This window comes from Danio rerio, chromosome 16, assembly GCF_052040795.2.
Source record: "Danio rerio strain M-AB ecotype USA chromosome 16, GRCz13ab, whole genome shotgun sequence".
In the NCBI taxonomy this organism is placed as follows: domain Eukaryota; kingdom Metazoa; phylum Chordata; class Actinopteri; order Cypriniformes; family Danionidae; genus Danio; species Danio rerio.
The window spans coordinates 2,295,001-2,313,071 of record NC_141036.1 but is presented as its reverse complement, the minus strand read 5'-3'; the positions used below and the strand labels follow the sequence as shown (position 1 = coordinate 2,313,071).

The 18,071-nt window shown below is 34.9% G+C and overlaps 3 long non-coding RNA genes across 3 annotated transcripts in view; 1 reads left to right on the top strand and 2 right to left on the bottom strand.

Moving 5' to 3' along the window:
- Positions 1-1,805: 1,805 nt before the first annotated feature.
- Positions 1,806-18,071, bottom strand: part of LOC147833242 (uncharacterized) — a 34,006-nt gene continuing 17,740 nt past the window's right edge. Inside the window, exon 2 of the long non-coding RNA XR_015510787.1 lies at positions 1,806-2,649. This is a non-coding gene — a long non-coding RNA (uncharacterized LOC147833242). The remainder of the gene's footprint in view (positions 2,650-18,071) is intronic.
- LOC110438012 (uncharacterized) lies at positions 8,475-11,569 on the top strand. Its single transcript, XR_015510786.1, has 4 exons — positions 8,475-8,506; positions 9,372-9,409; positions 9,508-9,651; positions 10,981-11,569. It is a non-coding gene; the product is annotated as an uncharacterized LOC110438012 (long non-coding RNA).
- Positions 13,907-17,541, bottom strand: LOC110437961 (uncharacterized). The gene is made up of 8 exons (XR_015510785.1): positions 17,527-17,541; positions 17,146-17,205; positions 16,270-16,421; positions 14,880-15,862; positions 14,688-14,795; positions 14,558-14,614; positions 14,305-14,476; positions 13,907-14,208 (listed from the first exon to the last, which is right to left on the bottom strand). It is a non-coding gene; the product is annotated as an uncharacterized LOC110437961 (long non-coding RNA).

Here is an 18,071-nt window from a genome sequence, read left to right as displayed (position 1 = left end):
GCAGTTTCGTGTGGAGTTCATGTCTTCCCCGTGCTTGCTTGGGTTTTCTTGGGGTCCTCCGGTTTCCTCCCACACTCCCAAAAACATGACAATTAAGTAAATTGACTAAACCAAATTAGCACCAAATTCGATTCAATTCTGTCAGCAACGCATCACCTTAGCAACCCTCACGCAGCAGGAGATGGGGGGGGGGGGGGGTTCTCGAGATTTACCCATGCTCAAACTCCCCTCTTGCCCTGCAACGGGAGAGGGAGCCCCGGGCTTGAGGCTCTCATGAGCTCGGGGCTCTCTCCCGGTACAGCATGCCAAACTAGCTTATTACCAATCATCAGCTAAGTGTGAACTCTTGAATACATTTTGGGCGATGTCGGGCGATTTGCCATCGTTCGATGTCTAATGTGAAACCTTGCGATGGGCAATGTAATGTGTGTATTTATGTAGCGCATTTATTGTGTATGGCATTACACCCAAAGCGCTTCACAATCATGAGAGGGGGGGCGGTCTCTTTACACCACCACCAGTGTGCAGCATCCACTTGGATGATGCAACGGCAGCCACAGGACAACGGCGCCAGTGCGCTTACCATGCACCAGCTATGATAGAGGCAATTCGGTGAAAGGAGATGATTGGGAGGCCATGATCGTAAGGGCCGATAGAGGGACTTTGGCCAGGACACCAGGGTTACACCCCTGCTCTTTCACAAGAAGTGCCATGGGATTTTTAATGACCACAGAGAGTCAGGACCTTGGTTTAACATCTCATTCGAAGGACGGCGCTCACTGACAGTGTAGTGTCCCCTTCACTATACTGGGGAATTAGGACTCACACAGACCACAGGTTGAGCGCCCCCTGCTGGCCTCACTAACACCACTTCCAACAGCAACCTAGTGTTCCCTAGTGGTCTCCCATCCAGGTACTGACCAGGCTCAGCCCTGCTTAGCTTCAGTGAGTAACAGAACAATTGTTATATTACAAACGTAAACATTAGCTGAACAGGTTACATTGTAACTGTGTATCTTAACAACACGCTACATGAGGAGATTTGCAGTGTTAAGCAATTTGGCTGTTTGCACCAGACGAAACATGACAGAAATGTAAATACAGCCATTCAGAAGCACAGAATAGTGCACTCACTGCACTCCAGCGAATGTTAAGGCTTATAATCTGATTATATTAAATCTCTTTAACCTTTTTTAATTGTAGATGCTGAATCACTGATGCGTGTTGGCTCACAGTACTGAAGTTCAATTTCAACCAGTTGACTTTATGTTCCAGATGTGAGCTGAACTATCTGCTGCTGCTTTCAGTAGTATGGCAATAAATGTCATGTAAAATGCCGTTCAAATTCACATTGTAGCATTTAATAGTGAAAACACTGTACAAAAGCACGCACATCTCTCTTAATTGGGTGCTCAGCCAAAACCGCAAAAAGTGCTAATTAAATGTAAATCAAAGGCGGCAACACCAAGGCTCCAAAAATACAAATTTATTAAATTAACAAAAGGATTTAATAGTGAATAAAGCACATGAGGTGTACGTGAGCTGATCATTGTCAATTTATTCTGTTGTTCAGCTGAGATAGCAGCCGTTTCTAAAATATACATTTCAGGTGTTGGTTAGGATTGTTAATATGGTAAATAATCCATCTGTCACATGCCTTTGCTTTTATTTAAAACACAGTTTAAATCAGCCTTTAGGCTCACTCCTGTTGATGTTGTCATCTGGCAACCTGCGCTTGCATGTGTTTTGAACCAGGCGTGCAATACCTAGTTTAACCACTGGGTTTCAAACTTACATACTGCACCTTTATAGCTAAAAAGGTATTATTTTTATTTCATATATTAAGCTTTTAGTTACAATACTCTCATAATCATTCCTCATAGAATTTGCAGATATTCTACAAAATTCTCTGCAGAAATAGCAAAAAATATCTGCAGATTCTGTCTGGCGCTAGTCATAATACATTGTTTTCTACAGCATATTAATGTAATACAAGACATTACAGTCAGAGTATTATTCTAGCACACTTGCCTTCTAAGCTGAAACTCAACTTTGAGTTGAAAAAACTAATTCTTTGGCCAGAAGAGCCCCCAGAAAAGATGTTTGTATGTCAATGAGGCAAACTTGATCATTCTCAAGTCGCTCGCTCTCAAAATGACTACTCCAAGGTTCACCAGGCCAAGAGTTTGATTTGAATTGAATCACTCATGCAGCCGTTTTATTCCAGCATAATAGAAGTGAGAGAACTGTTTTATAAAGCACGGGAGCATGAAAGAACGAATCTCATTTTGCGCCCGAGACATTTGTCATTCAGTTTTGAACTGAGAGCAATTACCTTAGCCTTATTGTATTACCACTTTCACAGCATCCCTTCATTCTTCATTTTCAGTGTGGTCCAAAGGCTCCAAAAACTTCCATTAGTACCCTCCACCGCCGAGGTGACTACTGTAATTCTCTGTCCGCCCGTCTCTCGCACGCTTTCTCTCTTTGTGTCATTGACCGGGGAAAAATTGCAGTTGGAGCACAATGATGTGATAGGATTGCTGATGATATCCACACTGAACTGCACTCCAGCGCTAGCGCGTGCCGCTGTGAGCCCATCAGCATTGTGTCTGGAATAAGGAGCCTGCTCCGAGAAGAAATCCTGACCTAGAAATACAAGACAAAAGCAACTTGGTGTATAACAATCTGGATTCCTGACTAAATTCCCGCTTTAACGTATGGTCAGGTTTGTGGATGATGATCCGTTTCTGAAAAACAGGCGAATTCATTGTTGACAATCATTCTATTATTAAATCAGCTTAAGACCAAACCACTATAGTCAGTGTGTATATTTAACCTGAATTATTATTGTAACTACTGTGTTTTTGTATTGTTTTATTGTATGTCTCTTGTAATATGATAATGCTTTCGAGGACAATAAGATTTACTACAACTTAGGGCTGGGCGATTTTTTCGAATTTACGTTTTGACGTTGATTTAATTTTATATTAAATCGAGAAATCGCGATTTTTAAAATATATATATTTAAAACATTATAATGGCACCAACGCACTTTGGTTCACTCTGTATGAAGCAGGAAGCACACCAGAAACGCCTCTCGGCGACACGCCACGCAGCACTACGCAGCGCCATGGATTTTAGAATTCTAAACAGGTTTCTATACACACACCGGTGCCGCCCAGCCACGATTCAGGACGCAGGTCATATTTCAGGCGCGCCAAAGAGCGACATCTGATTAGTTTCATGTTAAATATTATGTAAATGTGCGCGTGTGGTATGTGATAGTTTAAACTGTCATGTGTGCGCCGTGTCGTGACTCTTCTGGTGTGCAACCTGCTTGACTGTCTGTTAAAGCGTGATGTCATGTAGGATTTTACTTGTTGCATTAGTCTGAATCCATCTGTGTGGATTGTCAAGACATATTCTCTCATCAATTCGACAAACAAGATCTCAACATGTATGAAGGACGTAAAATCCTGCCATGTGAAAAACCGCGCCGATCTTAGTTCGAACCGCGCTGATATTTTGGTTTGAACACGAGCAGAGATGTGGGCCTGTAGCAGTGAAAATGAAAGTACCCGCCCCCATGACGTCATTTAGCGGACCTAGTTGAAAACCAGATAGGTCAGGCAGCATAATACAGAGAGTGGAGCAAAGCACATGAAAGTATCAGTATTTAAAAGGGGGAAAAAAGAAAAATAGAATAAATATATTATTTTATATTAGACACACATCTGGTGCTTGTATTTGCTCCTGCTAAACGTCCACAACTTCACACATTGGGTTAAATTAGGCTTTACAGTTTATATGTTCAGTCCTTCCACTGTATCTAAGGCAGCAGCATCACAACCTGTCTGTCAATTAGAAGACAAAGTCAAAGCCGAGCTGACAGCCAATCTTTCCTAGGCTCAGCAAAACTTGCAAAAAAATACCTCTGTATTCCTGCAAGTGCAATATTTACACATACATTTTTATTTAAATCTTCTGCAGCGATATTTAACTCGTGAATACACCTCGTTGACCAATTTGACATGGCCATTAAAAATGCAATGTTCCTTATCCAGATGGTTTTTTAAGTTACTTATAAAGAAAAATGTTACTTCAGTCATGTTGTTGTAATGTTTTAAGTTGACTAGTTACACAATAAAAAAATTTAAAAAAATAAAAATCGAAATCGTGAATCGATCAAACGTTATAAAAAATCTAGATTTAATTTTTTTGCCAAATCGCCCAGCCCTACTACTACTACTACTACTATTACTACTCGATGACGACGGTGATGATAACGATGACAACAACAGCAACAACATAACCGAGCACATCCTACCTCCATACCTGGACCCCCACCTCTCTGGCTCCCCTGACATGAGGAAAAATCAACACAGGCTCAATACAATCTATGGCACCTTTAAAGTGTGTGGTATGTTCAAACAACACACCACCTGACACCACGAGTACTCAGAGCTTTGATTTGATTAATCATTTAATTGTCTTTGAAAGGAAATGTGAACAAATAATCTCACTGATTTGGTCAAAACTAATGCTATAAAGGTTAATTTAATTGTAAGAACATAGCAGTGCTACTACTTAAACCCCTACCCTCAATTCATCACACAATGTGTATTCATGTTTTGTTTTGTTTCTTCATTTCCATGGGGCGCATTGGAATAATGTTCAAGTCAGAGAACAACACTGCACATGAATTTAAGCTGAAGGATACCACTGTCCTAAGATAGAGGAGATGGAGGGGAAATGTAACCAAGGTAACTGACAAAGCACCTGATCAAGGCTTTGCCATCAGCCACACACACAAAAAAATGAGAATAACAATAAACAACCTCTTCTAAAAAAAAAAAACAAGTAAATAAATCAAAATCATGGGAAGGCATGCTCCAGTAGACATCCAAATGTTTATCAGAGAGATTAATTTATGCACAAAGCAACTTTGCAAAGCGTAATAAACATGATCTGAGGTCAGATAGGATTGGAAGAAGAGCCTGAAAGGATGTTTGTGAGTCAATGCCACATATTTTACACATATTTTTCTGTCCCTCAAGCCGTCGTGTAATTTTAATGTAATTATGGTCTATTTGTTAAATCATTCTTTCATTTCTTACGTAAGACTGTAGGTTTCAGGAAGGATGCTGTCTGAGACTGTAATTCAGATGAACACAATGGAGATATACTGTCTATTGGTTACCAGAGAGACGAAAGATATGATTGTATGACTTCAGCAAATGGACAGACCCTCGTATCATGTTCGAATTCAAAGCATGTCCCTAATTGAATTCAAGAAAAAAAAGACTACGATAATTAATTAAAATTATTTGCTTAATTAAAAAAAAATCTTTTTTTAATCTGTATGCATAATGTATAGTCAAGTATTTGAGTAAATCATGCTTAGACTGTTAACTATTAGATTTCTTTTTGCATAAAATACTAGAACAGGTGCCATGCTTATTAGTTTTAGTCAACACGTTAATGTTTTATTTTCAAAAGAGTTATGAATTTAATAGTTAGAATAACCATATTTTTTCCCATGACATCAAATGACCAATTATGATGTTCTGGACAGAAAAAAAAAAACTGAAAGACAATGTTTCTATTTGAAATTAGAAACTGTTATCAGAGTTTTACAGTTAGTTAGTAAGTAAGCAAGTAGGTAAGTAAGTAAGTAGGTAAGTAGGGAGGCAACTAAGTAGGTATGTAGGCAGGTAAGTAAGTAGATAGGTAAGTAAGTAGGCAGGTAAGTAAGTAGGTAATTAAGGTAAGTAAGTAAGTAGGTAATTAAGTAGGTAAGTAAGTAAGTAGGTAAGTAGGCAGGCAACCAAGTAGGTGTGTAGGCAGGTAAATAAGTAGATAGTTAAATCAGGTAAGTAAGTAAATAGGTAATTAAGTAGGTAGGTGGGTAAGTCAGGTAAGTAAGTAGGCAGGTAAATAAGTAGGTAATTAAGTAGGTAGGTAAATCAGGTAAGTAAGTAAGTAGGTAATTATAGGTAAGTAAGTAGGTAGGTAGGTAAGTCAGGTAAGTAAGTAGGGAGGCAACCAAGTAGGTATGTAAGCAGGTAAGTAAGTAGATAGGTAAGTCAGGTAAAGTAAGTAGGCAGGTAAGTAAGTAGATAGGTAAGGCAGGTAAGTAGTAAGTAGGTAATTAAGTAGGTAACTAAGTAAGTAGGTAGGTAGGTAAGTCAGGTAAGTAAGTAGGCAGGTAAATAAGTAGGTAATTAAGTAGGTAAGTAAGTAGGAAGGTAAGTAAGTAGATAGGTAAGTCAGGTAAGTAAGTAGGCAGGTAAGTAGTAAGTAGGTAATTAAGTAGGTAAGTCAGGTAAGTAAGTAAGCAGGTAAATAAGTAGGTAATTAAGTAGGTAAGTAAGTTGGTAGGTAGGTAAGTCAGGTAAGTAAGTAGGCAGGTAAGTAAGTAAGTAGGTAATTAAGTAGGTAAGTTAGTAGGTAGGTAGGTAAGTAGGCATGTAAGTAGGTAATTAAGAAAGTAATAAGTAAGTAGGTAAGTAATTATGTACACTGAAAAAGATTATTTAAAGATGATTCCTTGGATTTACTCTTTTTTTTTCCTTAAGTGGTTTTTTTTTAACAATTTAATTTTGTTGAATATAAACACACAAATTAAGTTGAACATTATTCAATTTAATTTGTTTAAATTCAACACAAATAAATGGTTTGCAACACTTTTTTCACTTTTTTTATTCAAAGTTCTAGGGGTAATTTCCATTCTAGGGGGTCATTTCTGTGGTTGTAAACGAGCATATAATACCATTTCTGAAGATTTTTAAAAACCCCTTCCTAATAAATTCAGGAGATGCGAAGAAAGTGAGAATTCTCATAATTGTTTTCCAATATCTGCATACTTAAAACTGACCGTACATCAAAATCCTGCTGTCATGTTAAAAGACATGGCTAGATTATGTTACATATAGATTAAAGACACATCTCTTTCAGTCAAGCTTACATCAAATGCATCTCATAAGCATGTGCTCCAGCACATCACATTAAATATACCCCATTAAATTCACATCAATCTCCCTTGCTTATAGTTATTCTGAACAGCAGCTACACAGATGTTTCTTCAATTAGCTTTCTGAATCTTTTGTGAAGCTGCTTTTAGACAAAAAAATGATTGTGAAAAGTGCTAAACAAGACTGAACAGCCACGTTCATACACTATAAAAGTCTTGTCTACTATCCAAGTTTTAGGAACAACAAATAATAACTTGAGTTGATCATTTGGCATCAGAAGTGTCCTATATGAAAGGAAAAGGCCTCTAAATTTCACTTATTTTACCAAAATAAAACTGATCATGCCCTGATTTTAAAGTGTTTAATTAGGACAGTAAGGTCTGACTTTGCTCAGACAAAAGTCTTGTCATGTCCAGTATAGAATATAAAGTCCTGCTGCAGAGTAAACAGAATGAATATTGTGTCTGACTCCATCATGAGCTTGGAGGACTGCATCCATACATCTTTGACACGACTCACATCACTGATTAATAAAGTCATCTGGAATGCCAAAGAAATTCCCAGAGTTCATCAAGATCATTCAGCGCCTCCTCCATCATCTTACCTCAGACATGCTCAATAATGTTCATGTCTGGTGACTGGGCTGGTCAATCCTGGAGCACTCTTTGCTTTCAGGAGCTTTGATGTGGAGGCTGGAGTATGAGAAGGAGCGCTATCCTGCTGGAGAATTGTCCCTCTCCTGTGGTTTGTAATGTAATGGGCAGCACCAACACGTTCTCACTCCCAACTCGTCACATACTGACGCTTGGTCAGGAACCCTCGGCGTAAGTTATTGACGAACAGGGTACCCCTTTAGCGTCATATTTAGACGTGCAGGGATTCCCTATAGAATCTGTGCCTGAGCCTGAGGCGTCATAGGGAGACGCTGGAGGCTCGTATAATTACCAATAGATGTCAACGCAATTTTTAAAACCTGATTTACGCCTATTATCTTAGTTTTCTTATTTTAAAATATGTAATTTTTATTTTGTTCATGAAAAGCGTCTGTAAACTGGGTCGAAACTACTGTATGAATAAACTTCGGTCCACGTGACATCCCTTCACGGTGAGTTTAACGCCGCTCTGCTATTGGTCAAACTGCATCAGCGGTGAGTTCACAGATGAGTTCAACTGTCAACATTAAATAGTATGTTAATGCTTCATAATGTATTTTTATTGGAGATTAGTTGGTGTTTATAAATATGTGATCATTTACTTTATATTTAATGAGTGAAATTATATTCGGTTGCCCAGTTTAGAGTAACTATGCCTAATAAAACTTTGATTCATTCATATTATTTATTGTTTTTTTACTTTAAAAAATATTGCATTTCAAGTACTAAGTTTAAAAATGTTTTTGGCTGATATTTTTTATTTTAAATGATTCATTGAAGTTGGGGTCATTGTATGTGGCGATCTATTTTTTACAGATCTATGCTCGCTATCCCAAGGTTCATTGCGATCCCATGGTTCACTGCGTTTTCCACAAGGTAAGTAAAAAGTAAACAAATAAAGACGATTTGTTGATAAAGCATGTACTATAAACTAGCGACGTTAACTAATTACATCAAGTTATTAAAAATATATTTTTCTCACATAAAACGTTGGTCATGCATTAGAACAATATATACATTTTAAGATAAGGAACAGTGTAACCAGATTGTTGTTTCCACTATAGAATTCGTGCAAAATCTATATATAATATGCAATATGCAACTCTAATAATACAAATGTATTCGTTATTGTTTCAATATTAAAGAACAATAAGTGTTTCCAAAGGTTTAAAGGCTACATTGTTAAAACAATTATTTTCCATGCCTTAAAACACACACACACACACACACACACACACACACACACACACACACACACACACACACACACACACACACACACACATATATATATATATATATATATATATATATAGCATAACAAAAGCTCAAGTATAACTTAAGCTGATGTATGTCACACAATGAATATCTTACACTATTACCAGTGTAGTTTGGCCTTTACCAATTTATTTAATAAAAGAAAGAATCTATCATCTCTAAATTGTGGTAAAGAGGCACAACAAGCTGTCTTCTTTGTCCAATATCATGTCAGTCAGGATGGTAATGGTAAAACTCAAGGATTACCTTGCACCTTCTCAGAAATTTACCATTGATCAAATGTATTACAAGTGGCTGGATTGTTTTTAACACAAGCAACGTTTTTTTAAAATCATTATCTTAAAGAGATTAAGGCTCATTTTGGACTACACTTACATTACTTTACAACTGCTTAATGCAGTACTGATGTATCTAGTAGTTTAGTGGGTTTAACAAATGTCACATCTGTTTTTATTCATTTCAGATGCAGAAACTTTTGACATGAATTCATCTTGACTAAGGGTAAGGTTTTTGTTCAGAATTAATCATTATTTAAAATCATTGTATTTTCTTTGTTATTATGTACAGATTTTAAAAGAATGTACTTTCTTTTAATAAAGAACTCTTCACAGCACTTCATCTGAACAGTCACAACCTCACAGAGCTGCACAACTGCCCCACTCAGATCAGTGTTGAAGCTGGAACCTCATCTTGTGTACAGCAAAGGCAGAGCTGAAAATTCACTGTTTGTCTTGTATTGTGTGGTAAGTCATAATTTTATTATTATTTTTTTTTATTGCAACACTAAGTAGTCCATTCTGTGGCCAATATGATATAAAAGGCCTAAAATGGGACTGACGTGATTATTGTTTTGATTTCTAGATAAGTACTTATGGGGCTACACATGCAGCTGAAGTTAGCTACATTGAGTAGGACATTTCTTTTAGTATACTCTTAAGGAGATTCACCCAAAAAGGAAAATTCTGTCATTAATGACTCATACTTGTTCCAAATATGTCTGAGTTGCTTTCTTCAGTTAAATACAAAAAATTATATTTTAAAGAAAGATGAAAACCTGCAAACACTGACTTCCATAGTATTTGTTTTTTCCTACTATGTATGTCAATGTTTTCAGCTTTTCAGCTTTCTTCAAAAAACTTCCTTCATGTTCAACACAAAGTAACTTGGAAGTTTTTAAAAAAGGTTTACAACCACTTGAGGGAGAGTAAATAGTGAACTATTCCTTTAACCCAATCTAGTTGACTTTACTAGAAAATTGTATAGAAACCCAGTGCCTTAAACCCCTTACATTTTATACAATGTGCCACTTAACAGCCATACTTGAATTAAAATATTACTGTAAGTTCAAGAAGATTGTAAAGGTTATTGGTTAATTTAAAGTGGGCTGTTTAGTTTCACCTTGTGTAAAAACATAAAGGGTTTAAGGCAACATGTTTCTTTGCAGTTTTCTAATAAAGTCAACTAGTTTAGGTTAAGAGTGTAATGGGTTACAGTAATAGCAGTGAATCATGCAGGCATAAAATAAATGTTTAGCCATGTAAAGTAATAAGCTTGTTATAATTTAGAAATATTTTTAGGGTGGAGCACAGTATGCTGTTGTAGTTTTCATATAATTGATGAATCAAACATGAGATGTGTGTTTTAAATTGCAAGAAGTGAATTAACAATATGTTCATCAAGATTCTAATCTTGCATCTTATATTTTCTTAAGGTTTTGGCCCAATAATACCCATATTCTGCTATTTAAAAAAAACTTGCTGGAATTTGTGTCAGCGTTCCCTTCAATGAAAACTACAGCAGTGGACATCAGTGGTGATAAAAATGTATGCGAAGGATAATGGTGTTCATAATGAAAAGAGCAGTCACTATCCTGATCTCTGAGTTTGTAGAACTGACAGATCTGCTTGGAATACATGGAAACATGCTGGAAATGTTTAACCTATTATACAGTTAATTCAAGAGTGCCAGGTTTAATGACACTTTACATATATAAATAAATATCACTGAACTTTCTAAATGAAACGCTCATTCTTTGTTCAGTAATGATATTGTGCACTTCTAATACTTTACAGTGGCAAAACCTGGAATAACACTTGGGAGCCCTCCAGGAATTCCTGACACTTTACGCCCAAGTCTCCTCATGCTAACCGGATTGCAATATGACAGTCTAGTCAGCATAAACACCTGGACTGACCAAGCACACTTTAGTTCTCAGTGTTTTGTAAAAATAGTTATTGCTATTCTTCAGTAAATACTTGAATATGTTTTGAACTTATTCTACTTTTGATGTTTAGTTCAGAAAGTTGTTATTATAAACATAATTTGCATTTGTCATGAAATTGACTTCTTGTTGTTGTGAAAGCTGTTTATTATAATGGCATTTCCAAAGCCATCGTTTGAAAATATTTTTTGCAGTGCAGTTTTACTTGAGCTTGACATACCAGATGTATGACATGAATAAATATCACAAAATAAATATAATAATAATAATACAAAATATACATTTCCTTCAATTATAATTGTTTTTAATCATTTATATATGTATGGTAATATATTATTGCATTAAAAACTGTTATAAAATATATGTTTTTGTTTTTTGCATGTTTGCGTGATTTTTATTTTTTTTTTGTGGCATTATTAATAAATTATAAATGTTTCATTAAAAATGTATTGTGTTTATTTGCATACTCATTTACAATGAACTACTATTTATACTATGTAATGGGCACTATATTTGTCATTAAAGTTTGACATATATTTATATTTGTATACCTGGAGGATGCAGGGTTTAGTTACATGAAATGCTGGAAATGTTTTCAAACATGAAGCTTTTTTATTATTTTATTATTCGTTTCAAATTAAGTAAACTGCCTATGATCTGGTTTTACTATGATAATTTTGCACATCAGGTTACCCCCACAAAGGAATCTCACACGGTAAATATACATTTGTATTTTTAATAAGACAATAAATACCATGTAATATTAATACACATTTTGATATTTAGGTTATATTATAAGGTTATATTAATCTACCTTCAGCCGGAAGATTACCAAATAGAGACAAAGTGTGACGTAGATTGCGACGTTGTGATTGGACTATAACTTCAAAGCCAAATTAAAAGATCATTCGTGTTGCTAACTATGTTTTGCTAACTTTGCCACTTTACTAACAGTGTCCTTTATCAATGAGTTATCGCTGTGTTTCAAATAGTTACCGATTAACCAAGATCGTAACCCTAAACTTAACCCTAACTACACCTTTCAATGAACTACAATTTGTAGCGCCATGTCTTTCCCGTCCCATCTATACAGCGACAAAGGATTGTGGGTAATGTAGTTTAAAGCCTTTTTGTAATAAAATGGAACAAATACAATTTTTTATGAACTAAAGACTATCTGAATAAGGTCATTGTGCATATATTTATGACATATATGAAAGCCAGGCATAAATTTGTTATTTTACAATGAGTATTTTTTTAAACAGCTTTTATTGACTTGATCAGTATATAGCAGACTATTATATCCAACATTATTTATTGAACATAGCATAGGTAATAGTCTTGCTGATATTCTCTCACTCATTTTTCGTTTGAAATGTGAATACTTTTTCCTTTTCTACAGGGCTCTACTCATCCCCTTTGAGTAAAAGGGCAGTTAACCTGTGTAGATGTATAATATTCAACATGGACAAGAAATTGTATTGTCACATGTACAGTTGTGGTAAAAAAAAAAAAAAAAAAAAAAGCTGTAAAAATAAGCTAAACATTAGTATCTTCTTTAATCACAAGTTATTTGCAATAGTGATCTATGTTCATCACAAATATTATGAGTTCAGTTTAATATGTGTGGATGTTATTCTGTAATTGTGTTTCATTAATGGTCATCATGTGATATTTAATTGTTTTCACTTTATTTAAAATGTGGATAAAAGCTCTTTTAAAATATGTAAATGTTTATAAATATAACCTTTTTAAAGACATGTATTTGTTTAAAAACCACTCTTTATCTGATTATTTTTACTTTCTAAATCTTCAACTGTTTGTGTAACAGTATGTTTTGATGACAATGGATGAACTTGTGTTTAATTATGATTCCACATAATGTCTTTGTCCTGCATGTGGGTTAATTTGTTAAATAGTTAAATGAATAGTTCAAACCTCCAAATGATTAAAAATACATAGCCAATAACCAACAAAATAAAAATGCAAACCTTTAAATTATCTAAACTAGAAGTAAAAAAGTTCTGTGCTGTACTTATAAGTTACTGTGAAGTTCTATGTCTACAAAAAATACATATTTTATTTTACTTTTTGGCTTAGTCCCTTTATTAACCAGGGGTCGCCACAGCTCTATGAACCGCCAACTTTTCCAGCATGTCTTTATGCAGCAGATGCTCTTCTAGCCGCAACCCATCTCTTGGAAAATATTTTATTTTTTATCTTGCATTCAATAAAACATTATACAAAGTTAATTTTTATTTTCTGCATAACAACAGTGGCACTGTTATCTCACAAGTACAGCAGTTTTTTGTTAGACATTCTAACAAATTAATACAAATGTTTCAAAGTAAAGACAAAAATAAAAGGAGATTATTATTATTATTTTTTTTTTTAATCAATGAGGACCAAATAGATCCATCAGATCTTTGATGTAAATCATAGGTTAATTTTTTCAGAGGTAGAAGTCTGGTTGCCTGACTCAGCCACATATTGACTGGAGGTATCTGAGCAGTTGACCATAATAATGTACATTTTTTGGCCAAGTATATGCAAAAATAAAATTTATCATGAAAATGTATCATAAAATTAATATTTTAAAAGCTCTTAATGTCATTTAATGTAATAATTTTATTTTAATATAGAGTTCCTTAAATCGTTATATGTTGTAAGCAGTTAGGCATACAATAATGCTCTTAATTTACAACACTGATTGATTTTAGAGGAATGCTTACATACTGTACATATCTATGTATTTAAAAAAAGAGACAACAATTTGGTTATAGATGATGAAAATTTTATTTCATTTTTTTACAGATTTTATTACATGCTTTAGATTCAGGGTTAAGGTCATCCTCTTCTGGATTTCAGTGAAAGAAAATCCACAGTCAATGTCATACTCATCAGCTGGAGCTTTATTTAAAAAATGTCTGTTTACTGCTCCAGCCAAAACTTGCAGGTACCTTGCAGGTCTCTAGATTGCACCATCATATTGTTGTTTATTTCTCAGTTATTTTGTTGCTTTCTGAGAATGATGATCCATTGACCTTTTAACCCCTCTTTGTTAGGCCACATGTCGAATCTTAAAAGAAGAACACAACAACATTAAAATATATTAATATCATTTGGACTGGGTAACCTTATGCTTAAGTTTGAGCCAAATAATACAAATACATACCAGTACTTTTCAGTAGCAAACAAGCAGGAAAGTTCTTTGAAGGAACCAGGATGAGTTGAAAGGTATTTATAGTGGTTGGCCATCTCTGCCACAAGAATCCACTGCTCCTGAAGAATCCTGACTAGCAGGATGATGTTGAACACCCTCCTCTTTGTTGCTGGGTCAGCAGAGTCTGAAATATATTCATAAAAAGAAAGTTGTATAACAAGGATTATACGTAAACTTAACACTGACAGAAGTCTAGTGTACATACCATGCCATATGACAAAGACATCCATATCACTTCTGTTTTTTGTTGTCTTTGCTTCTGCTACTGAAAAAATGACAGTAATAGTAACACAATTTTTCATGACTACATGTAATATTAATAAGAATTTCCTCACCCTCTGCCCACTCCTCTACATCACAGACCAAAGTCTTCCAATTGGTTTCCGGTCACTGCCAGTTTCATGGATTCTGTTTTGCAACTTGCTTTGCAGAGCTGCTGCGGTCTACAGTGATAAGCAATCAAAAAACACAATACTATTTAAATAGGTTACAGAACAACTAAAACAAATTCTACTGGATATCGTTACCTTCTGATATCAATAGGTCAGCGAGATGGCCAAATTGTTGAATATCTGCTAATTCCAGCACATGACCATGAGAGTTACAGTAGCATGTCTGGTCACTGCAATCCTAGAGAAGAAACACTGCATTGTTCAACCTCCTTCCCAAGAGTAAAACCAGGCATATCCTGGTATGCCTCACTCCATTTCACCCGGTTAACATATACAAAAAAACAAACAAACAAATAAGTAAACCAATAAGTTTTGGCATTTACCTGTAGATCAGTTTAAGATAATCATATAGCTCATCTATCTCAGATATAAACTCATGTGCTTAGGCATGAAACACACTAAAATCATGGGCTTAAAGATGGTGCTGAAACTTTGGACAGCTTTTTGCAACTCTTTTGGAGGTAGTGTCATTAGTTGATGTAGTCCACAAATCTTCCTGTCAATCCTTAATCCTTAGCTGTAAATAAACCTTCAAAAATGCCAGTGTTTGAAAAAGGAATGAAACAGTACAGAACAAGTGCATAACAGTTTATATCTTCTAATCTAATTTTACTAGGTGAACATCAAAGAGCTGTTTTCTTGTTAATTTAGTTTCAACACATACAGTTTAAAGTACCTTGTGCATTCTTGAAATGGTTATGCTTATGGTTCACTTATGGTTCACGTTCACATGCTTATGGACTCCCACTCAAGAATATCTCAGAAAAATGTCTGCTGAGATCTTAGCAGTCCATTTAAAATAATTATACCAACATCTTTTCCACTAATGGAAAGAATATAAAAATATTTTAGGATATATTAATACTTGCATGACCAAATCTGAGATAAAAAAGGCCATCAGTATGCCTTAGTTTAAATAAAAACAAAATTTGACTCTAGCCCACTGTCACCTGGGTCTACAGATACAGGGACTAATGGAAACAATGAAGTACACACTGACAGTCACTGGAGCAAGGCTCTCTCACAATTGGGAAGATTGGAGTTCCTATGAGCTGTACCTGATAAAAACAACAAAAATGTACATTTATAACATTTCTAACTTATCCTAAGACTAGTTGACAAGCAGCATAAGCAGTTCTAATTTCCTAAACCCCAATGTGGACAGTTGATGGCCTATAAGGTGTCATAAAATCAGACAAAACAAAATACTTTCTGAAAAAGAAAAAAATGGTTGGCCACTATCAACACCCAGAGCAAATAGTTTTAAACAGTTCGGCCACAATATTTTGTGAGCTTATGCTGTAGTTTTTTAATGTTTGTCATAAACAATAGTAATAGTAAACTAATATGTCTCATTCTGTTACTACAATAGTAGTGAAAGAATAAATGCATTTTATCTCATACAATCATATATGCCTAAACAATGTAGATATTTAATATACATGGAATGAAAAACTTCACTAACCCTTGACTGATTCCAGAGTGGTCTTGGCCTTCCTTACATGGTGGTGCTTCCTGCAGATCATCAAGTTGTCATCAAGACTTAAGCTTATAATTGAGATCTTGATGATAAATCTGAGTATAAAGGAATCACTCATGGTGATAGGCAGAAACAGGCTGAAAGACACAAGAATGAATCAAACAAATACAAATGTGTTAACAGAGATAGAGAGAGAGACAAGTGCAATTTAACATATAAACATGGGTAAAGTGATTTAACTTTTTGCTTATTAGAAAACAAAATTGGATTTTTAAAGAAATCTTGGATTTTTAAAGAAACATATATATATATACACACACATATATATATATATATATATATATATATATATATATATATATATATATATATATATGTCAATATTGGCAGATATTGACATATATATATATGTGTGTGTGTGTGTGTGTGTGTGTGTGTGTGTGTGTGTGTGATAGATTAAGCTGTTTTTTGTTTAGTTTTGTGTTGTAAAATGAATAAAATGTGCTCAGACGGGCAAAATTTCTGCCTTTTTTCCTTTAAAGGCATGGAAAATAATTGTTTTTACAATAAACCTTTGGAAACACTTGATGTTCTTTAATATTGAAACAATAACGAATACATTTGTATTATTAGAGTTGCATATTGCATATTATATATAGATTTTGCACGAATTCTATAGTGGAAACAACAATCTGGTTACACTGTTCCTTATCTTAAAATGTATATATTGTTCTAATGCATGACCAACGTTTTATGTGAGAAAAATATATTTTTAATAACTTGATGTAATTAGTTAACGTCGCTAGTTTATAGTACATGCTTTATCAACAAATCGTCTTTATTTGTTTACTTTTTACTTACCTTGTGGAAAACGCAGTGAACCATGGGATCGCAATGAACCTTGGGATAGCGAGCATAGATCTGTAAAAAATAGATCGCCACATACAATGACCCCAACTTCAATGAATCATTTAAAATAAAAAATATCAGCCAAAAACATTTTTAAACTTAGTACTTGAAATGCAATATTTTTTAAAGTAAAAAAACAATAAATAATATGAATGAATCAAAGTTTTATTAGGCATAGTTACTCTAAACTGGGCAACCGAATATAATTTCACTCATTAAATATAAAGTAAATGATCACATATTTATAAACACCAACTAATCTCCAATAAAAATACATTATGAAGCATTAACATACTATTTAATGTTGACAGTTGAACTCATCTGTGAACTCACCGCTGATGCAGTTTGACCAATAGCAGAGCGGCGTTAAACTCACCGTGAAGGGATGTCACGTGGACCGAAGTTTATTCATACAGTAGTTTCGACCCAGTTTACAGACGCTTTTCATGAACAAAATAAAAATTACATATTTTAAAATAAGAAAACTAAGATAATAGGCGTAAATCAGGTTTTAAAAATTGCGTTGACATCTATTGGTAATTATACGAGCCTCCAGCGTCTCCCTATGACGCCTCAGGCTCAGGCACAGATTCTATAGGGAATCCCTGCACGTCTAAATATGACGCTAAAGGGGTACCCTGTTCGTCAATAACTTACGCCGAGGGTTCCTGACCAAGCGTCAGTATGTGACGAGTTGGGAGTGAGAACGTGTTGGCAGCACAGATGTCTTGATACCTCAGGCTGTTGATGTTGATCATCCACTCTGCAGATCTCTCGCACGCCCCAATACAGAATGTAACCCCAAACCATGATTTCTCCTTCACCAAACTTGACTGATTTCTCTGAGAATCTTGGCTCCATGCTGGTTCCAGTAGGTC